The following is a 15,118-nucleotide window of genomic DNA, read 5'->3' on the forward strand; positions in this document are numbered from 1 at the left end:
TTCCTGTCATACCATACCTTTTTCTGTTGTTGGGCTTCTGCCAGGTTCTCCTGGGCCAATCCCATGAGTTCTCTGAGCCTTGTCCTGAGGTTTAGGACATATGCCACAACAGACTCCTTGTGAGATTCACACTCACCTCCCCACTCATCACAAATTAAATCTAGAGGGCCCCTCACCCTATGCCCATACAGCAACTCAAAAAGTGAAAACCCTGTGGATTCCTGGGGAACCTCTCTGTAAGCAAACAACAGATGAGGCAAATATTTGTCAAACTCCCTCTTAAACTGGACTGCAACTGCCCATAGCATGGACTTGATTGTAGAGTTTAACCTCTCAACAAGACTATTAGTCTGGGGATGGTAGGGGATGGTCCTCAGGTGTTTCACCTCACAGTATTTCCACAGACAAGCCAGCAGGTCTGACATAAAATGGGCACATCTGTCGGTCAGTATTTCTTTTGGGAAACCTACCCTGCTGAAAATCTCTAACAAAGCATTTGCCACATTTTCTGCCTCAATGGAGGACAAAGCCACTGCCTCAGGGTATCTTGTAACATAATCTATTACCACTAGGCTATATTTTTCCCTGTGGAACTTGTGGTACTCAGAGGCCCCACAATAACCAAAGCTACCCTCTGAAATGGCTCCTCAATCACAGACAAAGGCATCAAAGTAGCTCTCACCTTGTCTCCTGCCTTGCCTACCTTTTGGCACTGCTCACAGATCCTGCAGTACCCTGTTACATATCTGGAAATTCCAGACCAATAGAAGTTCTGTATAATATGTCTCTTTGTATGTTTTATGCCCATATGCCCTGCAAAGGGAATATCATGGGCTATGGCTAGAAGCACCAGACAGTAGGCTCTAGGCACTACCAACTGCTGAATCCTCTCACCTTCTAGCCCTCCCTCAGGGGTACACTCTCTATACAGTAAACTCTTTGTCCCAGTATACAGAATCCCTCGTCCCTTGAAAATCAGGCACCTCATTAGCTACCTGCCTTAGGCCTTGTAATGTAGGGTCTGAGAGCTGAGCCTGTCTCAACTCTCTCTTTGTAACTCTTCCCAGCTCCCCTTCCACAGGAAGTCTGGCATCCTCTGACAGTGGTGCCTCACTGTCACCCTGGGCACTACTGCTCACCTCTACCTTTGCAGTCACTCTGTCCAAGGGAACATCAGTACCCACAAGCAGCTATGGCTCACCTTCAGTCTCACTGCTACAGAGTAGCTCTCTCCCCGAAGTAGCCACCTCACCAGTCCTGGCTGCAAGTATGCGGTCTGTCTGGGTCTCCCCAGTCTACCAGACCCATATGCTTGTCTCTTAGCCTGACTTTGTGTAACTGCATAAACACATGGTACTGCCTCATCAAAATCCTTCCCTATCAGGACATCTGCAGGATGGTAGTTTGGTACCCTTGTTGTCTCAAGACAACCTACTATTGGCATTTTGTCTTTCCCACTTAATGGCTCCCTCACCTTTTGTCCCCCACCTTGCCTCCGTGGACATCTATATGCCACATGGCCCCACTGGTTGCTTTCAAAAAATATAATCCTAGGTCTTGGACATGTACCTGGACTAGTGTCTTCCTCTGCTACTGACAGCTTCTGTTGGGGCAGTCTGGACTGCCCACCATGGGTTACTTTCGACCTATGAGCAGTACTGAGGGTCCCTTTCCTGTGCAGGGATGCCCTGCTTGGTAGGTATAGGTCTCCCTTCTTCCCCAACTCATCTGAAGTAGCACATTGTCTATCAGCTAACCAGATCCTCATGTCCTCAAGCAAAGTGCTAAGGGCTTGTTCCCTCACCAAAATGTCTGCCAGCCCTTCAAAAGTGGTGACCTGACATCCACTCACCCTCCTATGAAAATAAGTGCTCAGTTCAGCAACATATTCACACACACACTTTCACTTGCCTTGCGTCTATGCTCACAAAAGTTTTTTCCTATAAGCTTCAGGTGTTAGCTTAAAAATTTCTAACAGACAATTCTTAACAGCAGTATAATTTAAGAAATCATGGTCAGACATTTTGGACAAAATAGTTACAACTTTACCATGGAGTAAGGGGGTCAGGAACTGTACACAGAGCCTTTGGTCAACATCATACTGTTTACATACTCTCTCAAACATATGAATGAAACTATCAATATTATCCCCCTCTGTAAACTGTGGAAGAAATTTACTGACCTTTTGTGCTTCTGGAGTCCAGTTACTCCCTTCCCTATTACCTCCATGACTCTGGCGATGAATCAGCATCTCCTTTTCATGCTGCCTCTGCCTTTCCTTCTCCTCAACTTCCAGGCATAGCAGTTTCTCATTCTCCGCAGCCTGTAGATGTCTCAGTCTCTCTGCTGCTTCTGTTTCCAAACTCCTGCCCTCCAACTCAAGTCTCTTTAGCTCCAGATGGATTTTTAAGTCCACTGCAGAAAGGTTTAGCTGTCCATTCTCTGAGTGTTGTACATCTCTATGGCCAGTCTGATCGCCCTCCTGATCGCTGTTTTCTGATACAGCTGTGACCAAAGTTGCAATCATGTCTGACTTAGTCAGATTTCCACGCACCAGTCCCTTAGTCTGGCACATCTCAGTCAACTGGCTCTTTGTCAGCTTGCCATACTCCTCTGCTGACATGCTTGCCTGATGACGTAGATAACTGCAAACTAGGAGCCATAGTCGAGTCCACAAATGTTGTGGACATCCTACAGAAGGGCCTCACTGAGACAGATGCCTGGTGTCAGAGCCATGGCCTCAAGCTCAATGCCAAAAAGTGCATTGCATCCCCTTTGATAAAAACTCTGTACCCATGAACCACCACATAGGCAGCAGTCTACTTAACACCGAATGTATGATAAGAGTCCTTGGGACCCAGGTGGACAGTAGCCTCTCCTTTGATAATCACATCACCATAGTAGTCAGGAAGTCCTTTTACGTGGCATTCTTCATCACAAAGGGGTTCTCATCCAGGAAAAAAGAGGTCATTGTTCCCCTCTACTCAACACTCATTAGACCCATTATAGAGTGCAATGCCCCCTTTGGAATGTATCTTACAAGACATCTGCAGCACCTGGAAAGGCCACAGTAGTACCTCACAAAGAGGATTACTGGCCTCAAACAGATGCCCTACACTGACTGTCTCAAAAAACTCCAACTTTACTCCATAGCATATCGCCTACTTGGAGGTGATCTCTGCCTAACATATAAAACTATGTCAAACCCAGAGCTGTTGGACATGCTACACCTAAAGAAATCCAAATCCTTCCGAGCTACATGCTCTAGGGACCTAAACCTTGTCACCACAGTAAGCAGGACATGCTGGGGGGATAGATTTCTGTCCCAGAGACTTCCCATTCTCTGGAACAAGCTACCCATCTATGTCAAGCAAAGGTCCTCATTAGCACTCCTCAAGAAAAATCTTGATGAGTGGATGGGAAATAGGAAATACACCCTGGGGATCACTTCTGTGGCTCTGCTTGACAGTGGCACAGGAAAATAACTTTCTTGGGAGGCGTAAGGCAGGGAACCTTGTTGGCTAGGCTTACATAGGCCCTTGGGCTGATAGCCTAGAACCTACCTATGAACCTATGAATTAATCTAACAAAAGAAGTAAAACAATTGTGATCTGAACTCTGATTATTCACTGTGTGGCTGATTTAGAGTAGAAAAACACCTTCAGTGATCACTGCACATAAGCTACAGGAATTCACTATCCACACCAGTACAAGCCAATTGCCAACCGATTAATATGTGGTGTGGTTATCCCACCACTGCCAACCAATTAATATGTGGTGTGGATATCCCACTGTGGAATGCTCTGGTGCTGTTTCTTTGTTTTATATTTATTTGGTGTAATTATCAGAGCATTTACCCCTACTTTGCTCGTTTTATTTACTATTTTCTATGTTTTCCTAAGAGCATCATAGTTCGAAATAAACTTAAATATAGAGCAAAAGCAGAGTACTGGTGAGTTGTCAGCTTTAGACAAAATCCAAAATGCTCTCTCTCTCTCTGAGACAGTCTTTTAAATTGATAATACATCACTGTGACTCATTTTAGATTACATTATTCTTCTCTGGTTCCCAAGCTAACAGAAACTCAGAGTTTAACATATTTTTGATCTTGCACATGGTCAAGAAACCACAGCAATTGAAGACATTATATATGTGAAATCTAGCAATTAACTCAGGTCTTGGAACAATAGAAAGAATCTGCTGGTCCAAACATCATGGCTCCGAGTTTGAAATCAGTCATACAATGCCTGACTTATCAGCTTTCTTCCAGCAGAGTGTTACATTTCTGACGTTCAACATTTAAAACAATTTTCTTACATTTAAGAGAACAAGACTGTGGCTTATATTAATATTTACAAATGACAGAGTTGTCTACAAAATTCGATCTATCTAGGCTGGCAGCCTTCACAGCGGTAATCCACGAAGAGTGGCGCTAAGTGGATATGCAAATCCTGGATTTCCAGGATGAATACATACATGCAGAGGCCTTTTTATAAACATACTTGCCTATAGCAAAAACATAATATGCTTAAAGCATAGGTGATAGGGGGCAGGTGATACACAGATAAGGGGCGTTACATGTTTTTGCATCAGCAGGATTCATAGAGATTAATCCATAATGAGATAATTTCCATACCAAATCAGCAAATGGCCCTGAATTTATGCCAGTAAGCAGCAAGTTTGCATAAGAATATGTAGATGTGAGGGGAAGGGAAAATGTTTCATTTGGTGTCAGGGATGTGTTTGTGCATACATGGGTGGACTACTGAAGGGGTCATTGAGAGAAATGTTTTATTTTGATGACAAGGATGTGCTTGCGCATACATGGGCACACTACTGAAGGGGTCATTGAGGGAAATGTTTCATACTGATATCAAAGATGTGCTTGTGCATACATGGACTGACTACTGAAAGGGTCTTGGGGCAATGTTTCATTTCTTCATTTTGATGTTAGGGACATACTTGTGCATACATGGGCAGACTATTGAAGGGATCAGTGAGGAAATATTCATTTTGGTGCTTGTGCAAACTTGAACATAATGCTGAACAGATCGGGGGGGAAGTGTTTCACCCTGATGCTTGTGTATACTCGGACTTATTGTTGAAGGGCTTGGTGGTTGGAAATGACTCATTTTGGTGCTTGTGCATATTTGAACAAACGATTGATGGGATAAGTGTTTCACTTTTCTCCTAGTGCATACTTGGACATATTTCTGAAGGAATCAGCAGGGGAAGTGAGTCATTTTGGTATTTGTGCATACTTGGACATACTGCTGAAGGGATTGATTGGGTAATGTTTCATTTTTGGTCCTTGTGCAGGCTTGTATTTATTGCTGAAGGGATTGATGGTGGAAGTGTTTCATTTTGTTCCTTGTGCATACTTGGACAAAGTGCTAAAGGGATGGCTGGGGGAAAGTATGTGTGGACTGCATTTCTGATATGAAAGGTGAAGCGCTGCATATGGATGTGTGTACTGTGCAAATACTGAACTATGAATTGCAAGAACATCTCATTAGCATACAGTGTTTCATGAAAATTCTCAGTTGCATCTCATTACACTTGAGACTTTTTGCATTAATGTGAATGTCCTTTATGAATCTCATGTTTGCTATGCTCATTTGTAAACATCAGGGATACCCCACACACATTTGCACAAATGACTTTGAATACTGGACTATATGTTTATGTTTATGCTAAAAGCAAGAAAACATTAAAAGCTGTCAAACTAGCCTGAAAACAGACAACTCTTACTGATGATTCTGTTGCATATAGACACTCTGAAGGAAATTAAAATGAGATATGGTATTTAGTAAAATATAGGATGGCAATGGCAGTTTTCTGTAAAAGCAGAGAAAATAATGGTAATTTGGGCAATGTATGAAGGACTGATTTGGCACATACCACTTTGTAAGCTGGTAAATGCACTGGTACTAACCCACTTGTATACTATAGGAACTAAATGTGAGTGGACCTGAGTGAAGCCATACAGAAAATTATTAGCATATTTGTACTGCTGCTGTTGCTGGCAATATTGAATGATTTCAGACTGTCTGGTTTGGGTTGGAGAAGTCAAAAGCAAACAGGAATAGTAGTTCAGTTATGCTCCAAGTAAGGATTCTCTAAAGCATATGGTGAAGTAACATAAAGATCAGTGCCAAACCTGGTGTCCGTGATGCGTACTGAGTCTCTAATATCACAGGGGCGAAAATCAAACTGTGTCTTGTAATAATCCTGTGGTGAGGCTCATTGATAAAAAAGTTGGTATATAATACTATACAGAAGGAATGGTCTTGTGTACCAAGGAGGTTAACTGGAGAAAAAAGGGGAGGTGCTTCTCTAAGAATATTCTGACAGGTAATTACATGAAGGATGTAAAAACAAACAAAAAAAAAATAACACAATGAGCTAAAGTAAAAGAAGCCAAAAATATGCAGCCACAGATTCAAATTACCACGAATAACATTAACAATAACATAATCAAACAAAATGATTTGACTGAAGTCAGCACATATTTCCAATGGTGGTTTTCACTGAGGAAGATATACAGTATGGTTCTAATCTTTAGACTGCCACCATGGCAAGAGTCAGCTCTGGTAACGTTTCTTCAATGTAGCTATTTATATGTGTCTTACCTTTTTCTTACATATACAGGACAGGTTAGCACACTAAACTATTTGCTAATGGATGACTTTCTTATAATATAAACAATAATAGAAGCCTGATTTTGGAGAGTAGAAACAGAAATATTTAATTATGACACAGATAACCTGAGGTCAATTAGTAGGTGTAGTGCTAGAAAATCCAGACATAGGAAGGTGGACGTAAGTGGCTTACAACCACTCTTCCATTCTTTGGGGAGGGAGACGGGAGATGGTGATCCCATTTAGCTGATTGCTCCCATGCAGGTGGAGGGTTGCACAGTACAAAGGGTCATAAGACATTGGATGTAGTCTTGGCTGTCCAAATCCAGTGACTGTAGTCCTCATAAGCATATGGTTTTGAGCTCACATATGCATAGGAAGGGCATAGGATGACCCTGGACTGATGTGGATACTTGCATCATCCTCCAAAACTCAGAGTTAAGGTAATATGTTCTTGAATTATTTTACTGCTTTAAACAGACTACGTCCCTAAAAGTGCTGTTTTGTTTATTGTGTACATTTTTTTTGTAAAAAAATGCTTTATTATTACAGTTAGTACTAGAAATTATACATATCAGATATCTCTCCCCTACACATTTCATTTACACATTTTATTTATTTTTTACATATTTAGTGTGTGGTGGTGCAGCGGTAGCATTGTTGCCTCACAGCAAGAGGTTCTACCATTCGATTCTTGGCTTGAGTTGGGAGTGCCTTCTGTGTGGAGTCTACATGTCCTCCCCATGGTCGAGTGGGCATTTGAAAGACATGCGTTGAATGGGCGTGCCTTCATTGAAGGTTGGGCATCGGGCTGGCAACTCGACACCATAAAAAAACTGCCAATCATTAGCGGACTGGAGTTCCGCTGTGGCAACCCCTAACCGGGAAAAGTCGAAAGACAAACAACAACAGTGTGTTTTTCTTTTTATTGGTACTCTGTGGTTATGCACTTTTTAAACATGCTAGAATTAGGACATGGTACTGATTTTGTATGAATAAACAATGCATAGAGGTACATGTTTTGAATTTTATTTTTTGGGGGTGAGGGCTGCATTTTCTAATTGTCAGTTGTGGTTTTACATTCCCTTTTACTTTGTGTCATAATTTTCTGATTGGTTGACTTACTGGAGCCCTACTAATATGTTGTTCAGTAGATAGAGGCTGTCAAACATACACACACACACACACACACACACACACACACACACACACACACACACACACACACACACACACACACACACACACACACAAAGTGTCCCAGGCAGACCTATCACCACAACCAGACTTGTCCCTACTCACGCAGTCATCCTGGTAATCTCTTGCGAGTGGGAGTTCACATAGCACCATATCCCATCATTACAATATTCAGAATGCATGCCTTGTGTTTACCCAGTGTTAAGCACTGTTGATCTTCAAAAACTTAATGATTCACCACCAATTTAGTTAAACAAATAACATTTATTCAGAACAAAATGGCAGCTGAATGGAAATGATGTAAACACTTCAAGCATCTTGCCATACCTCTCAACTTCTTAGATCAAGAAATCTGGACAAAGCCATAAATAATGGGGAGACAAAGGCCCACGAACAGAAAAAATGTTAAATATTGCTCTTACAAACATAGAAAGTTAATAGAATGATACGTTTTGCATTAGCATGCATTTTCTGAAGGTTATGAAGTCTGAAACTCAAATGCCTGCCATTATTTTCTGACTTCAATTCTCAATGCTTTGCCAAATATTTTGCCAGAAAAGCAAAATTTTATGAGGAATGGAGCAAAAATGTGAGGCAAAAATCTGGATGTTCTGTGAAAATCTGTACAGTTGAGAGGTATGCTTGTACCAACTGACCATGGCTACAAAAGAGCAGTGCACTATGGACTGCATGCATTTTTCAAATGGCAAAACCATATCATAGTCTTAAAGTGGCAAATGTAGTACTTTACATGTACAATATATACAGACATTTTAACAGCTTTATTTTATTATCGCAAATCCCTTCTGAAGAAAAAATTTAAATTTTTTGAAATTATGAAGTAAGAAGATTTGCAATAAATGCATTTTGAGTCAATACTCAGAACTTGCTTTGTGAACATAGAAGACATATGAGCAATACAATTTTTTATAAAAGCTTTAGAAATGCATTTTTTTTGCAATTGTGTGCAGTTACTTAACTGTCTCAGCAACTCTTGTTATAAAGTGCCTAGTGTCTGAGCACAAAAAACTCTCATCTGCTCCTAACCATGTGAGTACCACTGGAAATGGAGCTGGAAGCAGATGATTAACCTGTTGAATGAAAACTTTGAGGCACCTACCATAACATACATCAGACAAATTAGAGTCATCATGTTTAGGAAACAGACTAATCACACTCAATTACTGTGGTTGAACAGCACACTGACTATAACTGGGATAGCTGAACTCAAACTTCCACCTTTATTTCTAATCTTCGGTTGAGGTAGATCTTTTTCAGTGGAGTTACAGTTCTGTTAGTCATTGATATGGTTATTCTCAGCTTAGAGTGGTTGGATTTATTCTCTGGGGCATTGCATTCAAGTGGACATTCATCAGGAACCAGTTATATATGTCTATTTCATCTTACCATGGTACCATCTTTAGTTTGCACCCATGCAGGATCATGGTTCAGTCATTTTTTGCACAGTAACACCTGTTGTGTCCCACTTTTTCTCTCCTCTAGTTTCCAGTGGACTAGGGTTTCCACCTTTTTAAGTGCCCAAAGTGGGACATTTTTGGTACAAACATCAGATTTTGCAGGCCAAAACATACCCACGGCCAGTACAAAGGACAGAACTTCCCTTTTTTGCCTAAATAAAAGGTTATTCTTGTAGCATTTTAGTTGCTTATTCTGTTTCTTATAACATTTAGGTGTTTCAGATACAGAATGACTGTTTTATGCAACTATTGCATAAAATATAGGAAATAATTTTGTCCTAAAATCTCAGGACAATTCCCATTTTTACACTTTTTTAGCAGGACACAACTGCCCAAAAAGGGACTGTCCCTCGCAAAGTGGGACAGGTGGTAACCCTACAGTGGACAGCTTGACATTGTTGAAGGATAGGTAGAGAGCATGTAGAATGACAATGGCTGGAACATTTTTTGTTTGAAGCTTTGACATTTTGGTCATGGCTTTGACTATGTTGTCTGGAATTCTATTGGATCAAGTCTTGACTCTAACATTGACAAGCCAGTTGGTAGTCATCTCCCAAGCGTTAGCTATAAACAGCTCACTCTGGTAGCACGATTATGAGTAGCTCTGCAAAGCTCTGTTTTTTACTATCTTATTTACATTTTGTATTGCCTTCTTTCATTGTGGATAGTGAGGATTTGATGTTGTATGGGTGACCATAAACAACAATAAACTGTTGAAATTCATTGAACATAAACTCTGCATCATTGCCTGCAACCAGTTCAATGGATAGAAAATAACTTTCAAACATTGCTTTGAAGCTGGCAATTATTTATTAACAAGTTTTGGTTGGCACATGATGTCACGAGAGTAATAGTCCACAACTAGGATGTTTTTGGCTTCAAATTCACATAAATCAGTGGATATATGTTGCCACAAACCTTGATGTAGGGGTGTTCATATAAGTGGTTGTCATCTCTGCAATGGTTTATGTACAATACAGAACTGACACTTGCACATTAAGTTGATGATGTCTTGACTGATATTTGATCACCACACTAACATTTACTAAAGTTTTTGGGTTTTGAAAAGCAAAAACTTTTGAATGGAGATTGCGGTACAGTGTGGACTGGGAAATTAACAATGCCCAGTTTGGTGTGTACATCTCCAAACACCTGCACCAACTGCAAAGGCCACAGAAATACCTCACAATGAGAATCCATGGCCTCCAACACCTGTCCTATCTGGACAGGCTCAAATCACTATTACTCTACTCTGTATCATACAGATTGCTCAGAGGTGATCTGTGTCTCGCCTACAAGGCAATCTCAAACCCTGCACTACTATACATGCTCCATAAGTCTAACTCCTCACATAGTACACGATCAAAAGGCTTAAATCTAATATTTATTTATTTTATTTTTATTTATTTATTTAACATTTGTTAACCGGGAAAGTCCGACTTGGAACAAAGAAAATTTTCAGCAGAAGCCCGAGGAGAAATGCTCCAGAAGTGACATTATATATTATATTATATTATAATACACGACATTAACAAAACCTGCTGGAGAGACAGGTTTATCTCCCAGTGGCAGTCCTGTCTTTGGAATAGACTCCCTGTACATGTCAAACAAAGTACGTCACTGACTCTCTTCAAGCACAGCCTTGATGAATGAATGGGTAGCCACAAATGTGCCCCAGGGGGTTCCACCTCTTTCCCTCATTCATAGGCGTGACAGGTGCTGATTGGGGTTTTTTTTTTGGGGGATAAACTCTTGGCTAGGCTTGTAGGGGCCCCAGAGCCATTAGTCTAGTAATCTCCTATGATCCTATGATCCTTTTTCTCACTGTAGTGCAATCTCAGAGTTGGTATATATAATTTGCAGGGGGTGCAGGGTATGCAGGAGGCATTTCTGTAAAAACATAAAAAAGGTAGATTTTTGTGTTCTTTTTTTTTGTCTTTTTTTATGTTTGAGTTTTTGGAAACTCGATCATATGGTCTCGACTGTATGTATTTTGAGTTTCTAAAAACTTGATCATCTGACATAGACCGCCTTTTTCCATATCACACCTTCAGCATTTGCTATTATCTAAGAAAAGTTATTTGAAGTCTGTTTGGGGTATAAAAATACCTATGCATACAAGCACAAATCTAAAACCTTCTGGGCTTTATTGCATACTTGGGATCCACACATATGTAATCCCATTGTTCCCTTGTAAATTGCTTTTCCAGTCTCTCTCTTTCCAGTCTTTTCTAACATCCTCTGACTGATTCTCATAGTTATCTTGCACTATTTTATATGTCCTACTAATTATCCCCTTTTTAATAGCAGCGTATGTGCTAGATTCAGCTAAAAACTCTATCAGGGCAGGTCTTTTACTTAGGCCTCCTCTATCCTTTCTCTTTGTCTGTTCTCTGATATCAGTCTCTGAAAGGGAAGGCATTTTTTTTTCTGCAGTCCAAATGTATTATTAGCAACATTCCACTTTATTACTTCTCCCTTTCTAGTTATTTCCTCCTAACCCTTAGTTCCTTTGCCAGTTTTCTCCAGCAAATTCCAACATTCTCTTGCCTGTTTTCTGTGGCCCTATTTGCAGTCATTCCTTTTTGCAAAATCTCCTTTCTCCATTCATGTGTTGGCTAAGTTCTTAAAACATTTTCTTCTACTTTATGAATATAATTGTTTTGTATGGTGGTTATACTTTTTCTTAAGGATCTGCATCTAAAATTCCACTCTCTCTCTCTCCCTCCCCCTATTTCTTGAAGTCCCCCAGTTTCATGATCATGCCTTTCCACTTTGAATTATTCCCTTCTGGTTGTGTTATGTATATGAGCCTTAACTGGGTAGCTCTAGAATATCCCTTCAAATCAGGTAACCCTAAACCACCTTATTCTATTGGGAGGATTAAATTATCCCACTTAACTCTTGTCCTCTTTCCCTTACAGATAAAGTCCTTCAACTCTTTATAAAATATTGTCCACACTTTCCCTCGGTTGATAAAAACATGCCTGACCTGTGTATAAAACTAAAGGGACTAAAACATTTTCATTGCTTGTGTCTTACGATCCATATCCATAAACCAAAGTTTTGAGTTTTTCGGTTTTTGTATTATTATTTGTCAAGCCTCTTCTAATATATCCTTAGCTGCCATAACAGAAGCCTTTGTAATCCATACTCTTAAATAGTTCCTCTCATCATGTCCCCTTAAATTTGGATATTGCTGAACCAAGCCGTGAGTGGGTACATAATTTATGGCTATAGCCATTATTATGTTTTCATTACTTTTATATCTAGAAAATACATCAAATTGTCTCCAAATGTTCCACACCACCAAGATGTCCATTCCTGGATTTATTAGGTTCAAAATAATATCATCTGGAAATAAAGCCAACTTTTCTTGATTGCCACAGCAATTATATCTTTGAATTTCTGAATCCCTTATTTTATTTGCCAGTGGCTCTAAATATAAAACAAATAACAAAGGGAAAACAGGGCACCCCTTATTGATTCCTCTTTTCAAACACAATTTATCAGAGAGGAATACTCCCACTTTAATGCTTGCTTCTAATCCTTTGTATCTCCTAATAACTTTGCCATCGTATCAGGGAATGAAAATGCTTCCATTGTCCTACTCATAAAATCCCAGGTTACTCTGTCAAATGTTTTGTCTACATCAAAACTTACAAATGCCAGCTGAGTTTTCTTGCATTCCGCTTCCTTCTACATCATCATTGTTCCATTAATGTTGTCAAATACTTGCCCTCTCTCCACTAAACCACACAGATCCACATCTATCAATGTTGGCAACACCTTTGCTATTTCATTTTGCTAGTATAGACATAAATACTTTATAATCATGGTTTAACATTGAAATGGGTCTATATGAGGCTGGGTCTGATGGGTCTTTACCCTCTTTGTGTAATACAGCTATCATAGCTTTCTGCCAAGATGCTGTTGCTTCTCCTGCTTTAAAAATATTATTAAACAAAATCTTCCTGATGTTTATCACTTTCTTCCAATCTAACTCCCAACCTTCCTTATGAATGCCATCTCTTCCTGAAAACTTCTCTGCAAATTGATTATTTGTGGCCATTTTTATCTCATCTCCTCCTATCTTAATTATTAGTTATTGAGCTTCATCTACCTCTAATCTTGGCATAATTAATTCTTCCATAAATATTTTGATGTGTGCTCTTTCTTGATTTCCACATTCATCTGCTTTACACAAATGTTCATAAAATTTCTGAAATATCTATAATACTTCTGTAGTATCTCTAGTTATTTTTCTTGTACTAGGCTCTTTAAGATTGGCAACAACCCTTTCTACTGTTGCCTACATCATTGTGCTAAAAGGTTTTGTGTTGTGGAGATTTTATCAAAAATAGGTGTGTAATGCCTCGGCACTGGCCCAGTAATCAAGGAGCCTCAATCCTCACCACTAGCACCAGTGAGGGGCGTGCACATTAGGGGGGATAACAAGTACACACACAGTAAAGTACAATTTCCCTTAAGAGCACACAGAGATCACAGTTAATCTGGGGCTGGTTTCTCCCTTTCTCTCCAGATCCCCAATAAGATTCCTCACTGGCACAGCTATAGAGTCCAGGTCTCAGCCTAGTGGTCAAGCTATCTCTCTGTCCAACCAGTGCTTCGTGTTCCTGCCCAAGTAGCTGGCACACACACACACACACACACACACACACACACACACACACACACACACACACGCACACACACGCACACACACGCACACACACACACACACACACACACACACACACACACACACACACACACACACACACACTTTAAGATTTGATTTACATACAAACACACAGACACTCCTGGTTCTACAGCTGCGCCCTCTTTCTGCCCAGAGTATAAGGTAGTACTGACTGTCACCAACCAGTAATATCAGCTACTATAAGGCCCTTCCCAAAGGGTGACCAATTTCACTGTGTAATGTTAATGTTATCCAAATAGGAAGTGTGACTGAGATCCAAGACTATTGGAGTGGCTTGGACAGTATCACCAAATAAATGCAAGTACTCTAGAGCTTAAATTATCTCTACACAAAACAGCCACAGTTGAAAGGATATAAAAATATTTAATAATAAATAATAAAAACACAAGACAAATCTCATCAATTTAACACAGTGTTAATCAAGAGTTCAGAAATCACAAGAACTTTAAAACAATATTGTAGGCTAGTCTGACAGAAATATAGAAAACATCTTGACTAATCTGGCTAAATTGCTATCTAACTCTAAGAGAAACTATGTGCTAAATAACTTTAGTTACAAGGCAAACTGCTGGTGAGTTGTTGTCCGCTTCAGAAAAAATCCAAAATGCTCAATCTTTCTCTTTGAGAAAGTCTTAAATTGATAACACCCAGTACTGCTGAGTCATTTCACATTACATCATTCTTATCACTTCTCCTTTAGTTCCCAGGCTAACAGAAAGTCAGAATTTACATTTCTTTGTAAGCTGCACCTGGCAGGGAAGCAACATTAATAAAAGACACTTTTACATGTAAAATCTAGCAATTATCTCTGTCTTAAAACAATAGAAAGAATTTGCTCGTCCAGACATCCTGTCTCCAAGCTTGAGATCAAACACAGTTGTAAGATTCCTTACTTAATAGAGTTCCTCCAGCAGGGTACACTGTGGTTACATTTTTGAAGCTCAGTACAACATATAGTTTAATAATAACACATAGTTCTCTTTACATGTGTATAACAAGCTTGTGGGTTATATTAATATTTACAAATAACATAGAATTATTTGCAAAATTCTATCTAGCAAGGCTGGCAACCTTCACAA

This window comes from Protopterus annectens, chromosome 7.part1 (genome assembly GCF_019279795.1).
Source record: "Protopterus annectens isolate FY-2018-M chromosome 7.part1, PAN1.0, whole genome shotgun sequence".
Lineage (NCBI taxonomy): Eukaryota > Metazoa > Chordata > Ceratodontiformes > Protopteridae > Protopterus > Protopterus annectens.